The 18,002-nt window shown below is 45.0% G+C and overlaps 1 protein-coding gene across 2 annotated transcripts in view; it reads right to left on the reverse strand.

The window, feature by feature from the left end:
* Positions 1-18,002, reverse strand: part of SLC31A2 (solute carrier family 31 member 2) — an 833,895-nt gene that overhangs the window by 179,497 nt on the left and 636,396 nt on the right. The gene's annotated exons all lie outside the window — the stretch shown is intronic.

Genomic DNA, 18,002 nt, shown 5'->3' on the forward strand with positions numbered 1-18,002 from the left:
ATCGCAGGAGTAGAAGGAAAAGAAAAAGAAAAAAAAAGAGGGAGGGAATCAAACTGACTCCAAGCCAAAGGCCAGGTGGAACAACTCTGTCTTACAGGCCCTGCGGAAAGAAATCAGATCCTGCAGGGCCCTGGTCTCATGAGGCAGAGCGTTCCACCAGGCTGGAGCCAGAGTTGAAAAGGCCCTGGCTCTGGTTGAAGCCAATCTAACTTCCTTAAGGCCTGGGACCACTAGGGTGTTGTTTTTTATGGACCTTGAGGCTCTCTGTGGGGTATACCGGGAGAGGCAGTCCCGTAGGTACGAGGGTCCTAGGCCGTGAAGGGCTTTAAAGGTCAAAAGCAGCAACTTAAATCTGACCCTGTACTCCACCGGGAGCCAGTGCAGCTTGAAAAGCACTGGGTGAATATGCTCCCATGGCAGAAACTAAGGAGAGGATGCAGACAGCCCTGACTATCCCCTGCACTGGGAAAGGTGGGGATGGTGACCCATTTGCCCTCATGGACCAATCTTCACTATGTAAGAGAGGGATTTAGACCTCAAGGAGGCATTGGGAATGGTGACCATGCAAGACATTTGCAAGAAATTACTGAAAGAGAATGACTCCAGCAGAGACTATAAAGTCACCAGACAAAAAGGCTTCTTGTAGCCAACCAATCACAGGCAGAGCCCACTAACTCCACCTGTGTCCCCACCCTCCTCCCTATTGAGTTCTACAATGGCAACTCTGAGGCTATGTGCACACTAACCCTTTCATAACACGAATTGTGTTTCTCAATCCAGAATCATCCATGCTCACCCTCAACATACTGCTTTCATTTTTTTTTAATATAAATATTTATTAAAATTTTTGAATACAAATGCACAAATAATAAACAACCTTACTTATATCATAACGTGGTTTCATCGCTTCTTTGGACTCCGTCACGTCTCCCGCTCCCATTTACATCGTAAAAAGGTTTTTCCAAGCAAATTATCAACTTGTTTACGATCTTATATCCACTCATTTAAATATAATCTAGCAATTCTCCCAAAAATTTATGTTTTCTTTAATCTCACTTATCATCAAATTCAAATCTAATTTAGTGGTGGCCAATTTTTTATAATCTAGCATCCTTCTTAACATTCAACCAAATTGCAATGTTTTTGTAAATACATCTTAAATTTCTTCCAGTCTTCCTCAATCCTCTCTTCTCCCAGGTCTCGGATTCTGCCAGTCATCTCGGCCAGTTGCATATAGTCCATCAGCTGCATCTGCCACTCTTCCAGTGTGGGTAGATCTTGAGTTTTCCAGTTTTTAGCGATGAGTATCCTTGCTGCCGTTGTTGCATACATAAAAAATGTTCGGTCCTTCTTTAGCACCTTCTGGCCGACAATACCCAGAAGGAAGGCCTCTGGTTTCTTAGTGAAGGTATACTTAAATACCTTTTTCAGCTCATTATATATCATTTCCCAGAAGGCCTTCACCTTAGGGCATGTCCACCAGAGGTGAAAGAATGTTCCTTCATTTTCTTTACATTTCCAACATTTATTATCAGACGAATGGTATATTTTGGCAAGTTTAACTGGGGTCATGTACCATCTATATATCATTTTCATTACATTTTCCTTCAGAGCATTACATGCGGTGAAGTTCAGCCCAGTGGTCCACAACCTTTCCCAGTCCTCAAACATAATGTTATGCCCAATGTCCTGTGCCCACTTTATCATAGCCGATTTAACCATTTCGTCTTGTGTATTCCATTTTAACAGCAAGTTATACATTCTGCTTTCAGTCTAGATTGGTTTTAGATCCAGCTGTCCACAAGGTTGAGCGGTGGTTGGTTAAGACACATTTGGTAAAGCCGCCCTTGATTAGGTGCCTTTTCCTACCTGCGAGTTCCCCCAGGGGGATGAAGAGGAAAGAAATTATAATTGCAGTCTCAGTTTACACTCACCCACAATGTCATGGGCAGGTGTGGATACAACACTCTCCCTCCTCCATTGCCAGGACCACATATATCTGTTTTCTAATAGACACACTGTGGGGTAATGCAGAATTGATTTGCAACAAGATAGATAGATTTAGATGGTGGGTGTACCACATAGGAAAAAACAAGTACTCTATCGCCTTTTACTCCAGAATAAAATGCTGTGGTGTGCAGCCTGAGACTAAGGAAGAAGGAACTGACAGTCCTCCCCCCCCCCCCCGGACTGCTTATAAATAATAAGACAGGCAAGTGGCAGGGCTGTGTGTGTATGCGCATGTGCGCATGCTCTTCTTACATGCATACTCTGTGGACAGAAAAGTGGGAAGTGTGGGTACAGCTCGCAATGGGATGCTCCAGATGTTGGTGCTCCAAATATTCCTGAACCATGACTCACATCTTCCCTGACTATCCTGGCTGGGGTTGATGGAAGCTGCTGTTCACTTGCGTCCAGAGGGCCACAGGTACTCCATCCCTGCTTCACAGTAACACCCCCCAAGCTTTATGGGACTAGAGTGAGCAACATACAGTGGTACCTCAGGTTACATACGCTTCAGGTGACATACGCTTCAGGTTACAGACTCTAACCCAGAAATAGTGCTTCAGGTTAAGAACTTTGCTTCAGGATGAGAACAGAAATTGTGTTCCAGCAGTACGGCAGCAGCAGCAGGAGGCCCCATTAGTTAAAGTGGTGCTTCAGGTTAAGAACAGTTTCAGGTTAAGTACGTACCTCCGGAATGAATTAAGTACTGGTACTTAACCTGAGGTACCACTGTACTTTGGAGCAGGCTTTTAAGTTTCATGCATGACCATACCCTTGTCTTACAGTGGTGCCCCGCAAGACGAACGCCTCACAAGACGGAAAACCCGCTAGACGAAAGGGTTTTCCGTTTTGGAGGCGCTTCGCAAAACAAATTTCCCTATGGGCTTGCTTCGCAAGACGAAAATGTCTTGCGAGTTCCTGCGGGGTTTTTCCCCTCCCCCCCTTTTCCTAAGCCCTAAGCCGTTTATCAGCTGATCTGCTGATAAGCCGCTTATCAGCTGATCCGCTAAAAGCCGCTAAACCGTTAATAGCGCTAATCCGCTAAGCTGTCAATGGGCTTGCTTCGCAAGACGAAAAAACCGCTATACGAAGAGCCTCACGGAATGGATTAATTTCGTCTTGCGAGGCACCACTGTATTTAGAAGTGAAAGGATTTTTATATTGTTATTCCAGAGATGGGGAAGTTGCATCCTTGCTTACATATGATGTTGGACGCCAAGCATTGTTGACCATGGGGCTCATTGGGATTGGTGGGAATTATTATTTTCTACACTGACTGTGTGTGGCTACCATCCTTCCCCATAAATATAGGAATCTGCCCTACACTGAGTCAGGCCACTGGTCTATCTAACTCAGTACTGTTGACACTGACTGGCAGCAGCTCTGCAGGGTTTCAGATAGGGGACAGTCCAAGGCCTATCTGGCAATGCCAGGGGCTGAACTTGGGATATTCTATATCAGGCATGTCCAACTGAGTGATCACGATATACCGGTTGACCGCAGGACATCCCTGGCTGAACCTGGCCGATTGCGTGATCCTGATTGATCGCCCAAAACAACTTTGGGTCTTCCTCCCCGAAAGAAGCTCAACAACTTTGGGTCTTCCTCCCCCCAAAAAAGCTCTACAACTTTGGTGAAGGCTCTTCAAAGAAAGCTCAACAACTTTGGTCAATCCAATGGGTAGTTTTTGTTTTTGTTTTATTGTGGGAGTAGATCGCAGTCTCTTGGGAGTCGGACGTGCCTGTTCTATATGCAAAGCAGATGCTTTACCCTTCCTTTCTGCAGCCCTCCCCTTAAGGCATAGGAAGCTGCCTTGTACTCGGACCATTGGCCAGTCTAGCTCAGTATTGCCAACACTGACCAGGCGCAGCTCCCCAGCGTTTCGGACAGTGTCTCTCCTAGCCCCTCCTGGAGATGCTAGTGCTTCAACCTGCAACCTTCTGAATGCGAAGCAAATGCTCTAACCAGAGCTACAGTCATTGCCCCAAGGCTCTGGAGATTCGAAGGTCCACCGTTCTTGCGTCCTTGAAATGTATTCCACCCCCCACCCCATCCTTACCCTCTCCCAGTAACAAAGTAGAGGACTACTTGGATACCTCTGCTCATTTCGCATGTAGACAGAGGCTTCAAAGAGTTTCTTGGAAATTAAAAGCAGTTGCTTTAGAGGTGTGTGTGTGTGTGTTTGTGTATGTGTGCAAGCAATGCCTGTGAAAATGTCTTTGAGCCCAGGCCGCCTTATGCTGATTTCAAGCACATATCCAAGCGGAAGTGTTGCTGGAGGATCCTTATCTCTCTCAGGCTGACATATTATGAGAAGGCTGATGGGGAGGAGGCGATAGGACAGCTGCCTGCGCAATTGGCAGGTGAGGATGGTTCTGCTTATACAAATGTGAGCCATTTCCTCACACAAGAGGCTTTGCAGGGCTCCTTGAGAAATATTAGCTCATCTTCCCCCCACCCCCTCCGCATAGTAGCTCATATTCCATCTCCACCCCTCACCCCCGAAAGAGAGGCTGGCTATCAACTTTTTAATTTCCTTTCGTGACAGTGCGTGCACATTGTCTCGGCTGGGTAAGTAAAACTGAGGGGATCGTTATCTTTTATCAGAAAATGAAGGCCCCGCACTGGAGGCATCCGTAGCCTCCCTTGCCATGCAGTCATCTGCTCCGAAAATGGTTGTGATCCTTGGTTTGAAGATGGTTTGCCGAGCGCCGGGTGAAATTCAAGCAAGGCAGCTCCCCTCCTAGAATTTTTGTAGGTCAAGGCTTGGCTGCAGGCAGCAATCTGACGTGAGTCTGGAGCTATAGAAAAGCTAGCAAGCAGTGTGATGTAGTGGTTAGAATGGACTAGGACCTTGGAGACTAGGGTTTAGACCCCCCCCACTTAGCCATGAAGCTCACTGAGCAGGGCCAGCCCAAGACATTTTGGCACCTGAGGTGAAGCTCAAAATGGCACCCCACCAGGAAAGAACAGGTAGGTAAAGATCTACATTGGGAACCAGAGGTGGAGGGGGGTGGGAATCAAATCAAGCTTCCCTGATGGTTGAATTCAAATGCCAGGGGGAGGGGGCAGGGGAAAGGGCCTGCTCTGAATCATGCCAGGCAAGTGTAGACCCCAGAGGGCAGCCCCAGCCATTTCCTAGGGGTGGGAGGAGACCAGCAGAGGGCTGCTGAGGAGGCAGCATATCTGGCCCCCAAGGAGTGTTGCAATGTATTCCTTGGAGGCTGGATCTGTTGCCCCCATGGAACCTGCTGCCTGAGGTGGTCACCTCACCTTGCCTGGCACCTATGATTCAGGCCACACGTTTTAAATGCAACAATACCACTTTAAACAGTCATGGCTTCCTGAAAGAATTCTGGGAGTTGTAGTTTAAGGGTTCTGAAAGTTGTTAGGAGACCCCTTATTTCCCTCCTTCGGGATGCGGGTAGTGCTGTGGGTTAAACCACAGAGCCTAGGACTTGCTGATCAGAAGGTTGGCGGTTCAAATCCCCATGACGGGGTGAGCTCCCGTTGCTCGGTCCCAGCTTCTGCCAACCTAGCAGTTCGAAAGCACGTCATGTGCAAGTAGATAAATAGGTACCGCTCCAGCAAGAAGGTAAACGGCGTTTCTGTGTACTGCTCTGGTTCACCAGAAGCGGCTTAGTCATGCTGGCCACATGACCCAGAAGCTGTCTGCGGACAAATGCCGGCTCCCTCGGCCTATAGAGCGAGATGAGCGTGCAACCCCAGAGTCGGTCACGACTGGACCTAATGGTCAGGATTCCCTATTTCCCTCCTAGAGCTGCAATTCTCAAAGTATGTTTAAGAATCGATCCCTCTTCCCTGGGAACTCTGGAGATTGGGCAATAGGGGGTCTCCTAAGAACTCTCAGCCGCCTGACAAACAACACTTCCCATGATTCTTTGGTTCCCATGATTCTTTGATTCTGTTTAAAGTCAGTCATGCTGCTTTAAATGTATGGTATGGATCTGGCCTAACCGATGTAGCCAGATCCTACCAGTGATCACTTGAAAGCTAATCCAATTGTATTCAGTGGTGCTTCCTCTCAGGTGTGTGTGTATAGGATTGTGCTCTTAAAAGTTTGATTAAACTGCTTTAAAAAACCAGGTTCCTGCTGCTCTTCTTCTTATGTACAGTATTTCTTTTATTTACATGTGAGCTGCCTTTAAGTGTGATCATTTGGGTAGAAAGGATTTGGGTTACATCTTTGTTTTTACCATCTTTTTTCTTTGTAAAAAACAGACTTTCCACCCTTAGAGGACAGCACTGAGGACAACTGTTACCATTTTGTGAGTTCTCAGTCTGGAACATTATTGCAAACATAAATTTCTTGCAAAACTTTGTGTACTGTGATAGTTTATTACCACCACTGCTGTTAAGCATGGAAGCATTCTTTGTAGGCAAAAAAATACCTGGAGGGGTGAAAGGAAAGAAAGACTCATGACCGGTGTGTGTGTGTGTGTTTCTTATATCAAGTAACTTATAACTAAGGAAGATGGGGTATTAAGAAGGAAAAGAGATTCAACATGGGCAGAAAATGCAAAGGGGTCAGAAACCTCTGGCACATGGGCCAAATTTAACCTATGATGCTGTTTTCTAAAACCTGCATTCACCTGCTCCACACTCATTGTCATATGAGGCAACAGATGTGGGACAGGTAAAGCTGTGGGTGATGAGCTGGGGGTTCCCATCTTCCTTTGTCAATATCTCCCTTACATCTCTGTGGGTCACCTGCTACCTACCTGCCAAACGGGGCCAGAAAGGTAAAAGAAGATAAACATCTGGCTCTTAGTAAAGGTAAAGGGACCCCTTACCATTAGGTCCAGTCATGACCAACTCTGGGGTTGCAGTGCTCATCTCGCTTTATTGGCCAAGGGAGCCGGCGTACAGCTTCCGGGTCATGTGGCCAGCAGGACTAAGCCGCTTCTGGCGAACCAGAGCAGCACACGGAAACGCTGTTTATCTTCCCGTCGGAGTGTTACCTATTTATCTACTTGCACTTTGATGTGCTTTTGAACTGCTAGGTAGGCAGGAGCAGCGACCAAGCAACGGTAGCTCACCCCGTCACGGGGATTTGAACCACCAACCTTCTGATCGGCAAGTCCTAGGCTCTGTGGTTTAACCCACAGCGCCACCCGCGTCCCTTCTGGCTCTTAGAGCACAACATAAAAAAAGGGAACACAAGACACATAATAAAAACAAACCAATAATCCACCCTCCCACAAACACATTCAAATGGCCATAGAATGTTTAATCAGTCAAAGGCCTGGTTATAAAGAAACATTTTCACCTGGCATCTAATGATATGTAATGAAGGAGCCAGGCAAATTTCCCTAGGGGAACATGCCACTAAATGGCGAGCCACTGCAGAAAAGGCTCGTTCTCATGCAGTGGCGTAGCGTGGGGGGTGCAGGGGGGGCCGGCCGCACCGGGCGCAACTTCTGGGGTTAGGACAAATCCACGGGTTAGGGGGCGCAAATCCACGGGTTAGGGGGCGCAAATTACTTGCCTTGCCCCGGGTGCTGACAACCCACGCTACGCCACTGTTCTCATGTTGCTACCCCCTGGACCTCTTGTGGAAAAGGCACATAAAGAAGGGCCTCAGACGATGAGTGCTGGGTCTGGGGCAGTTCATATAGGTAGAGGTGATCCTTTAGGTTTTGTGGTCCTGAGCCATTTAAGACTTTATAGCTCAAAACAAGCACTTGAAATTGGGTCCAGAAACTAACTGCATACCCTCCAAGTGTCCCTATATTCCAAGGACAGTCCCAGAAATATGAAAGCCATCCCAGATTTGATCCTAGAATGTCCCTATTTCTCCTGCCAGCACTGCTACCACAAAACCCGGGGAGGAGGATGAGCTGGCAATTATCCTGAGTGGTGGCGGTTGCAGTGGCAGTGGTGAGAGAGCACCCTGTTCCTTCTCCATGTCTCTTCACAGCTGCTTCTGCAGACCTCCTCCATTGGGCAGCTCATAGCAGCTGCTGGAAAACAGGTGAGAAGGAGGAGAAGAGGGTGCCACTGCTGAGTCCCATCCCCGTGTAATGCATTACCTCTGAGGGGCAGGCAGAGGGCAGAGGGCAGGGCCACCCTGGGCAGGAAGAAATGGGGAGCAGAGCAGAGTGCAATGAGTCTTGATTATGGACTCACAGCTGTCCATGGAGGTGCAGGTTAATTCTGTGTCCAGGGTGGCTGTTTACCAGCTCCACCTGGTACGCAGGCTGAGACCTTGTCCCTTTTAAAATTTTATTTATAGAATTGGAATTAAGGGGTTTTCTCAGGACTGGGGTGTGTGTGTGCTGTAGCCCGTTGATGTAGTGGCGGCGGCACTTGCCCTTATCCTGATAGGAAATGCTCTGAGGGGGGTGGGGGTATGTGATTGGCAGCCAGTGCAGGATCACCAGGATTGGTGTCATGCTCAGACGTGGAGCTGCCTCTGAAGGCAGTTTGTAAACTGGTGCAGAATTCAGCAGCCAGGTTGCTCACTGGGGGACGGCGGGTTGAACATCTCATGCTCCTCCTGGCCCAACTACACTGGCTGCCAATGGCTCAGGACCACTCCCAGAAAAATAATTAATTAAAAATAATCAATTAATTAAATTAATTAATTAATAATTAAAGCAGGGTGGTACAATGAACAAGCCTTATTCTGCAACAATATATTTTAAGGAAACCATGTTAGCTTCAGTCTTAGCTTCTGTATGAAACAGAATTTTCTCACCACCATCCCCTTGCCTGTAAAAATCTGATTATTGTAGGGAGGCCATCTGGAACAGAATGGCATTGGGGTCTGGGGGCTGCAGGAAGAGAAGGGATCTCTGAAATGGAGACCTCCCTTCCATAAAGACATGCCTTCCATTTTTCCAATATATTAACCATTGGATCCAAACTATAACTGAAATGATTTCCATCAGTGAAGTGGAAGTAAGTCTATCTTTTCTTGTCTGCATTTTCTTGAGTGAGCCAGAATCCCAAATTATAATTTAATATGCTCACTCACAAGATTCTTTTCATCTAATTCTGCCTCTCTGCAGAGCATGTCAGCTGCTAGCTCCATGTCTTCATCCAAAATTATGATGGAAGCAGTAGTTTCTGGTCTGGTTCTTTGATGGCCCAGTTTGGCAGACATAGTCTCTAATTGTTGTACATTGCTCATTTGCTATTGAGGTTGACCTCCTAGATTCATATTCCAAATGTATTTGCCACTTTTATCACAGCAGTCTATTTTAACAGACCCATAAAGTAACTGTAAAACAAAAACCAAACTGTTAAACGCAGTAACCATAAAGTGTATATGAAACTTATAAATCAGGAGGAAATATTTTACATAGAAGCTCAGCAGTTTCACAGGTTAGTTTTATAAGCACTCATTGGTGGATACTTTCTGGCATCTTGATTAAATTTACAGTATAACCCAATCCCAATGCATGTATACTCAAAAAACTTTAGTGAAGTTTTTCCCAAGTAAATGCACATAGGAATGCAGCCTCAAAAGTATTAATGTCCTAGTTTTGTATCAGGATATGTGTGTCACAGTTGTTTGATGAAAGATGAAAACGTCAACCCCAAATGCAGGACCATGCCAGAATGAGAGCAGACACAGGATACCTGCTTCTAGTATATGAAAACTAGACATAAGGTCAACAGACAAGGACAAAGAATGAGAAGGCCTAGTGCACTTTTCTCACAGAGATGGAATGTTGTACAAGTGCAGAAATGCACCTTGGATCTAAGTGTGTACAGAGGCGCCAATTTGTGAGGGTGATAATATTGTGCATGCGACGTCACAACATGTGTATGATGTCAAGATCTCGGGAAGAACCGGGGCAGAGCCAAACACGGTGACTGTGCAACTCAACTTCAATGGCCAGCAGCTGCTCCTCTACCTCCTCTTAGTGCTGCCACCAATGGGAGGCTGCTTCAACTCTTTCCCTTCTGCAGCGGGAGGAGTGGCCGGCCACTGGAGCCATGCAGTAGTTGGCGCCACACTTTGCCTCCGTGCTTTTTGAACATTGGGGACCCCAGCCCCCACCCTAAAAATATATTGGGGCCTAGAAATTGGTGCCCCTGTTGTTTTACATGTCTATACAGGTCACTCACAGCTTTAACGTGTGCACATTCAGATTTTTGTGTTCAGGAAGGAAAGAAGGAAGGAAGGAAGGAAGGAAAGAGGGTGGAAGTGGGGGTAAGTTTCTGGTGAAAATAATCTTGGCAATCCCACCTGACATTGAACCCAATGTATATATGATTTTGGCTTTACACACGATCCCCGGAACATAACCCCCACATAAGTTGAGAGTCAGTTGTATAGAGGAATTATTATTGTAGATTGCCTCAAACATCTTCATGCTAAACATTCTACAGTCAATCATTCCAAAACAGAGAAAATTCATCTGAGTTCTTCAAAATTTTCATTTTTTACTCTTGAAAAAGCTGGAAAAATAGCATGCAGGGAGGAACAGGTTTGAACCAAATTTTGGATGAGTTTGGATGAATGGGGATTGGTACAATCCCTGTTACAGTGCCATGTAAACGGTTACATTTACTTAATTTTTATTACACTTTGTGATAAAACAATTGTTGTCCCCAAGCTCTCACCTCAGTTGGAAGGAAGGAAGGAAGGAAGGAAGGAAGGAAGGAAGGAAGGAAGGTAGGTCTAGGACAGGGGTCAGCAAACTTTTTCAGCAGGGCGCTGGTCCACTGTCCCTCAGACCTTGTGGCAGACCTGGACTATGTTTTGAAAAAAAAAGAAATGAACGAATTCCTGTGCCCCACAGATAACCCAGAGATGCATTTTAAATAAAAGCACACATTCTACTCATGTAAAAACACCAGATAAGCCCCCACCAATAACCCAGAGATGCATTTTAAATAAAGGGACACATTCTACTCATGTAGAATGTGTCCCTTTATTTAACACTGATTCCCGGGCCTTTCCGTGGACCGGATTTAGAAGGCAATTGGGCCGGATCTGGCCCCCGGGCCTTAGGTTGCCTACACATGCTCTAGGAGATGGGAGGAAATAGATTTGTCCTTTTGGTCAGCATAAGCATGTATTTACATCCAGTTTGGGCCTAGTTGATCTTCACTTGCTGGTACTGTATTCTTGCTTGAATAGGTTCAGAATGTCACTTTGCCTTCCTTCTGAAGGGGATAACTGGAACCTGAACAGGGTGTTCTTTCTGTCAGGGAGGGGAATTATGCATTATTTTGCAGATTACAATTTTAATAGAAAGAAAGTAGCTAAAATATGTTTGAAAATGGCTTGTTAGAAAGCAGCCTTTAAATCCTGATCTTCAGCTTTATTTTAAGGGACAAACAACAAAGTAGGCCTTTATGCAAGAATTTTGGGAGTACTTCACATAGCCACTGCAAAAGAAATGGGAGAGCACGTTATTGTGTCAAGCTTGCTCAGCTTTTGGTGTGGCATTGTTAGCAAGGTCAATGAATCTTTATAGAAGCCAACATTAAGGTGTGAACTGTATTGTTATAAAGGGGCACAATGAGGATCATACAATCATATCATATAATCGTCAGTCACAATATCATACAATCATAGTATAATATGCAATCATGATATAATATAATATAATGGTTTTCCACGGATCTGAGGGCAATGAAACAATTGTTGAGACGGCTAGAGCGCCGGTGGCGATGACCCATTCTGAAGCTGACCGGACACGGGTTAGAGCTCAATGTCGAGCTTACCAAGTGGCGGTAGCGACGGCGAAGAAGACTTTCTTCACTGCCTCTCTTGCATCTGCAGAAAACAGCAGCAGGAGACTTTTTCAGGTGGTCCGCAATTTAGCGGAACCACCTGCTACATCGGGGCCCAGTACGGGCCACATGATCTCCTGCAATGATTTTGCAAAGTTTTTTGCAGATAAAGTCGCTCAGATTCGGGAAGAGGTAGACGCCACCGTGGGAGCAGGGCCGGGGCGGGAGAGTGCTAGAGTCCTGTCTAGTCAAATTGTGTGGGATCAATTCCAATCTGTTACCTCCGAGGATGTGGACAGGCTGCTTGGACGAGTGAAACCAACCACCTGTCTCCTTGATCCTTGCCCATCCTGGCTTATAAAAGCTAGCCGGGAAGGGCTGGGCGATGGGCTTCGTGGGGTGGTGAATGCTTCCTTCCGTGATGGAGCCTTCCCAGACCCGCTGAAAGAGGCGGTTATTAAACCGCTTCTTAAAAAACCATCTTTAGATGCGGCCACGATGCCCAACTATCGCCCAGACTCAAATCTTCCATTCTTGGGCAAGGTGATTGAGCGAGTGGTTGCTGAACAACTCCAGGCACGCCTGGAAGAAGTGGACCATTTGGATCCCTTCCAGTCGGGATTCAGGCCTCATCACGGGACTGAAACTGCCTTGGTCGCACTGGTTGATGATCTCCGGCAGGCTAGGGACAAAGGTGAGAGCTGTTTCCTAGTTCTGCTGGATCTCTCAGTGGCGTTTGATACCATCGACCATAACATCCTTTTGGACCGTCTTGAGGGGCTGGGAGCTGGGGGCAATGTCATACAGTGGTTCCGCTCCTTCCTCCTGGGCAGTGTTCAGAAAGTGGTGGTGGGGGAGGAGTGTGCAGACCCCTGGGCTCTCACTTGTGGGGTGCCTCAGGGTTCTGTCCTCTCCCCCATGCTTTTCAACATCTACATGAAGCCGCTGGGAGAGATCATCAGGGGGTTTGGGCTGGGTGTTCATCAGTATGCAGATGATACCCAGCTCTACCTCTCTTTCAAATCAGAACCAGTGAAGGCGGTGACGGTCCTGTGTGAGTGTCTGGAGGCAGTTGGAGGATGGATGGCGGCTAACAGATTGAGATTGAATCCTGACAAGACAGAAGTATTGTTTCTGGGGGACAGGAGGCGGGCAGGTGTGGAGGATTCCCTGGTCCTGAATGGGGTAACTGTGCCCCTGAAGGACCAGGTGCACAGCCTGGGAGTCATTTTGGACTCACAGCTGTCCATGGAGGCACAGGTTAAATCCGTGTCCAGGGCAGCTGTCTACCAGCTCCATCTGGTACGCAGGCTGAGACCCTATCTGCCTGCGGACTGCCTCGCCAGAGTGGTGCATGCTCTGGTTATCTCCCGCTTGGACTACTGCAATGCACTCTACGTGGGGCTACCTTTGAAGGTGACCCGGAAACTACAACTAATCCAGAACGCAGCAGCCAGACTGGTGACTGGGAGCGGCCGCCGAGACCATATAACACCGGTCTTGAAAGACCTACATTGGCTCCCAGTACGTTTCCGAGCACAATTCAAAGTGTTGGTGCTGACCTTTAAAGCCCTAAATGGCCTCGGTCCAGTATACCTGAAGGAGCGTCTCCACCCCCATCGTTCTACCCGGACGCTGAGGTCCAGCACCGAGGGCCTTCTGGCGGTTCCCTCACTGCGAGAAGCCAAGTTACAGGGAACCAGGCAGAGGGCCTTCTTGGTAGTGGTGCCCTCCCTGTGGAATGCCCTCCCACCAGATGTCAAAGAGAACAACAACTGCCATACTTTTAGAAGACAACTGAAGGCAGCCCTGTTTAGGGATGCTTTTAATGTTTGATGTATCACAGTATTTTAATATTCTTTTGGAAGCCGCCCAGAGTGGCTGGGGAGGCCCAGCCAGATGGGCGGGGTATAAATAAATTATTATTATTATTATTATTATTATTATTATTATTATTATTATTATTATATTTTTATATTATTATTATTATTATTATTATTATTATTATTATTATTATTATTATCATTATCATGATATGTGAAATTGTGCTGTCATATCATATGGTCATGATGTTATAATATTGTACAATCCTGACCACATGCAATAATGCAATCCTGAAATACAATTATATCATACAATCATACAATGCAATCATGCAATACAATGCAATCATGGCACTGGCTACCCTTCCTATTCTGAATTCTGTAGCACTCCACTTGTCACTTTTTTCCAGGATGACGAGGAACCATTGGTGACTTCATTAGTAATAGTTACAGATAGGTAGCCATGTTGGTCTGCCATAGTCAAAACAAAACAAATTCCTTCCAGTAGCACCTTAAAGACCAACTAAGTCAGTTCTTGGTATGAGCTTTCGTGTGCATGCACACTTCTTCAGATACACTGAAACAGAAGTTTCCAGACCCTTCTATATAGTGAGAAGGTGGGGAGGGGTATTACTCAGAAGGGTGGTGGGAATGGGTGATTGGCAGATAGCTGTGATGAGCCTGTTGACGACTCTTAACGACTGCAATAGGTCTTACAGGAAAAAGCAAGGGGTGAAAAGGTGAAAAATGGCTTTGTCATGTATAATGAGATAAGAATCCAAGGTCTTTGTTCAGACCAGGTTTCTCCATTGTTTTGAGCAAACCTTTTTAGAACTAAAATACCCAACAGATGAAGTTAGACAACAGATCAACAGAGCCAGACTGATACCCAGAGAGAACTTGCTGCAAGACAGACCCAAAAAAGAAAATAACAGAACACCTCTAGTCATCACATACAGCTCCCAAGTTAAAACAGTACAACGCATCATCAGAGATCTACAACCTCTCCTGGACAATGACAGTTCTCTTTCTCAAGCTCTGGGAGGAAGACCTTTCATTGCCTACAGACAGCCACCCAGTCTTAAACAACTCCTAACCCACAATAATACTACAACCAGACCTAACACTCCTAACCCACAATAATACTACAACCAGACCTAACACGGACACTGGCACCAGAGCCTGCAATAAACCCAGATGCCAACTTTGCTGCCACATACACCCGGACAACACCATTACTGGCCCCAACAACATCACACATACCATCTCGGGACTATTTAATTGCTCATCGTCTAACATTGTGTATGCCATAAAATGCCAACAGTGTCCTTCAGCTCTCTATATTGGACAAACAGGCCAGACCTTACGCCAAAGAATAAACGGACATAAATCGGACATCAGGAATCACAAGACAGAGAAACCAGTAGGAGAACATTTCAATCTCCCAGGACATTCTATACAAGATCTCAAAGTAGCTGTTTTACTACAAAGGAATTTCAGAAATAGTCTGGAAAGAGAAGCTGCTGAATTACAACTTATCACCAAACTGAAAACAATGGAGAAACCTGGTCTGAACAAAGACCTTGGATTCTTATCTCATTATACATGACAAAGCCATTTTTCACCTTTTCACCCCTTGCTTTTTCCTGTAAGACCTATTGCAGTCGTTAAGAGTCGTCAACAGGCTCATCACAGCTATCTGCCAATCACCCATTCCCACCACCCTTCTGAGTAATACCCCTCCCCACCTTCTCACTATATAGAAGGGTCTGGAAACTTCTGTTTCAGTGTATCTGAAGAAGTGTGCATGCACACGAAAGCTCATACCAAGAACTGACTTAGTTGGTCTTTAAGGTGCTACTGGAAGGAATTTGTTTTGTTTTCATTAGTAATATCACAATATTGTACAATCATATCACAATATAGAATCATAATATCATACAATCATAAAATATAACACCCTACAATTACACAATTACATCACAATATCACACAACCATAACTTCATATAATCATTATATCCTATCACACAATCATATATTATCAACACCAAATATCATAGCCCTGAAGGACATGCCACACACAACCTACACACCCAGGCTGTTCAATGCAAAGTTAGTTTCAAGGAGAGGGAAAGGAAGCCTCTCCCATTTTATTCTGGTCATCAGCAGCATTTGTTGGGGTTGCTGGATAGAGGAAGGAGTAATTTTCTTCATTAACATTTATGTAATAAATGATTGACATGATATGATTATAAATGTATGTTATTATTGTCTGATATTATATGACCGTATGCTATATTATGTTTAGATGATTGTATTATATTATTGTGTGGTATGGTATTTTGATATTGTGATATGATTGTATGACTGTGCTTGTGTGATATTAATTGTATGATTGTGTGATCTTATGATATTATCATTTGGTGATATGATGATATGAATCATTGTATCATGGTATCATATTATGTTATGACTGTATAACATATAAGATTGTGATTATATGGTATTACATTGTGAGTTTATGAATGATCATATATTATAGTATGATTGTATGGTTTGATATAATTGTATAATATGATATTCTGATTATATTATAACATGGTTGTACAATATTGCATGATGACTGGAGGCGGGGAAAGTGGCAATTGGAGTGCAACAGAATTCTGTCCTTGGCCCATTTGTTTTGTTCAACATCTTTATAAATAACTTGAATGAAGGAATTGAGGGGATGTTCATCAAATTTGAAGAATGGGAGCTCACCCCGTCACAGGGATTCGAACCACTGACCATCTGATTGGCAAGTCCTAGGCTCTGTGGTTTAACCCACAGTGCCACCCGCGTCCCATACATACATGCATACATATTGTTATGAGTTTGTGGAGTGCCTTGAACCCACTTCTAATTTTTGGGTGCCAGGTACTGGATTTAGCATGTTGAAATCACTCAGGGAATGGGTTAGTTAGGCTGAAGACCTGGCCTCCCTTTTAATTCCTGTATCCAGCACAGATTCAATTTCTGGAAAAGCCAGGCCAGCCTGGTAATGGCCCTCTAAAGGTGAGTCACTAGGGTGACAAAGAGATTGGCTCTGGCCAGCAGGCAAATGGGAGGGACCCTTCCCTCAACTCAGAATTAGTTAGAATGGCAAAAGCCGTTGAAGTAGCGTTTTAGAGTTTTTGCTATGATGCGAGCTAGAAAGAAAAAGGTTTCAGTTGGTTAAAGTCAGCAAGCTGCAGAGATTGTCAGAGGCATGTTTTGGAGCATGTTTGAATCCTAGGCTGCGGCTGGAAACCCCTCCATTCTATGGTCAGGTTGTATATATTTGTAAATAAACAATATATCACAAAGTCACCACAGTTTCCTTTGTGTCTTATTTTCTTTTCTTTTTTTAAAAAAAAAGATTTTATTTTATTTTACAATACAATAAAAAATACAAACTAATCTAAACAAAAAACAAAAAGAGAAGAGGAGAAAGAAAAAAGAGAAAGAAGAATACAAAGCCTTCTATTAGAGGTAGATCTTAACCCTTGTTTCACACTGAAGAGGGTGAAGCCTCTCACCTCTCACCTGGGAGCTTCCCTCTCTTCTCCCAGCCTTCCACCCCAGGAGATCTTCTCTTCCCTGCCTCTCACACAGGGACCTTCACCAACCATCCATCACCTTCATCTATGTACAATCCCTTCATTGATCCAGAATAGAGGACGTAAAAAAGGAAGAAAACCCCAGAAACAAGAGCAAAGGAAAGAGGGGAAGGAAAAGCAACAGAAATATAGAAATAAAAAGAAATGAAAGAATGAAAGAGAAATAAACAATATGGACTTCCAGTTCTCTGTCTGTCAGTTGTATATAAAAAAATGATTCAAAATATTCAAAGCATTTACTCCAGGGTGGTATCCAGCTGTTACTCCTGCTAGACAGCGTTTTTCCAGTCATCAGATCCAAAGACCTCAAATTCATTCGTTTTCTCCTTCCACACAAAAAGCCTAAGATGCTCCCCAATTACTATTATCAATAAATGTTAACAATAGTCTCCCTCAAGCCCAACACAACAACTTTACCTCCAATATTGAGAAACAACAAATCCTTGATCATTATTTCCACAGGAGTCTTTTCACTGTGGTCATATATTAAAAGAGTATTCCATAGATATTTACTTCTTGTATAGTCATTAATTCACACCCAGGTCCATATCTTCCTTTCCCATTTCCGTTTTCTCTTCTTCCAAGAGTGTTGGGATATGTGAGTGAGGACATAAGTACCAGCCTCCACCTGCAGTTACAAATCCATGCACATAAATGCATCAATATGACGCAGGTGGCGCTGTGGGTTAAATCACAGAGCCTAGGACTTGTCGATCAGAAGGTCGGCAGTTCGAATCTCCGTGACGGGGTGAGCTCCTGTTGCTCGGTTCCTGCTCCTGCCAACCTAGCAGTTGGAAAGCATGTCAAAGTGCAAG

This window comes from Podarcis erhardii (assembly GCF_964252035.2).
Source record: "Podarcis erhardii genome assembly, chromosome: Z".
NCBI lineage: Eukaryota > Metazoa > Chordata > Lepidosauria > Squamata > Lacertidae > Podarcis > Podarcis erhardii.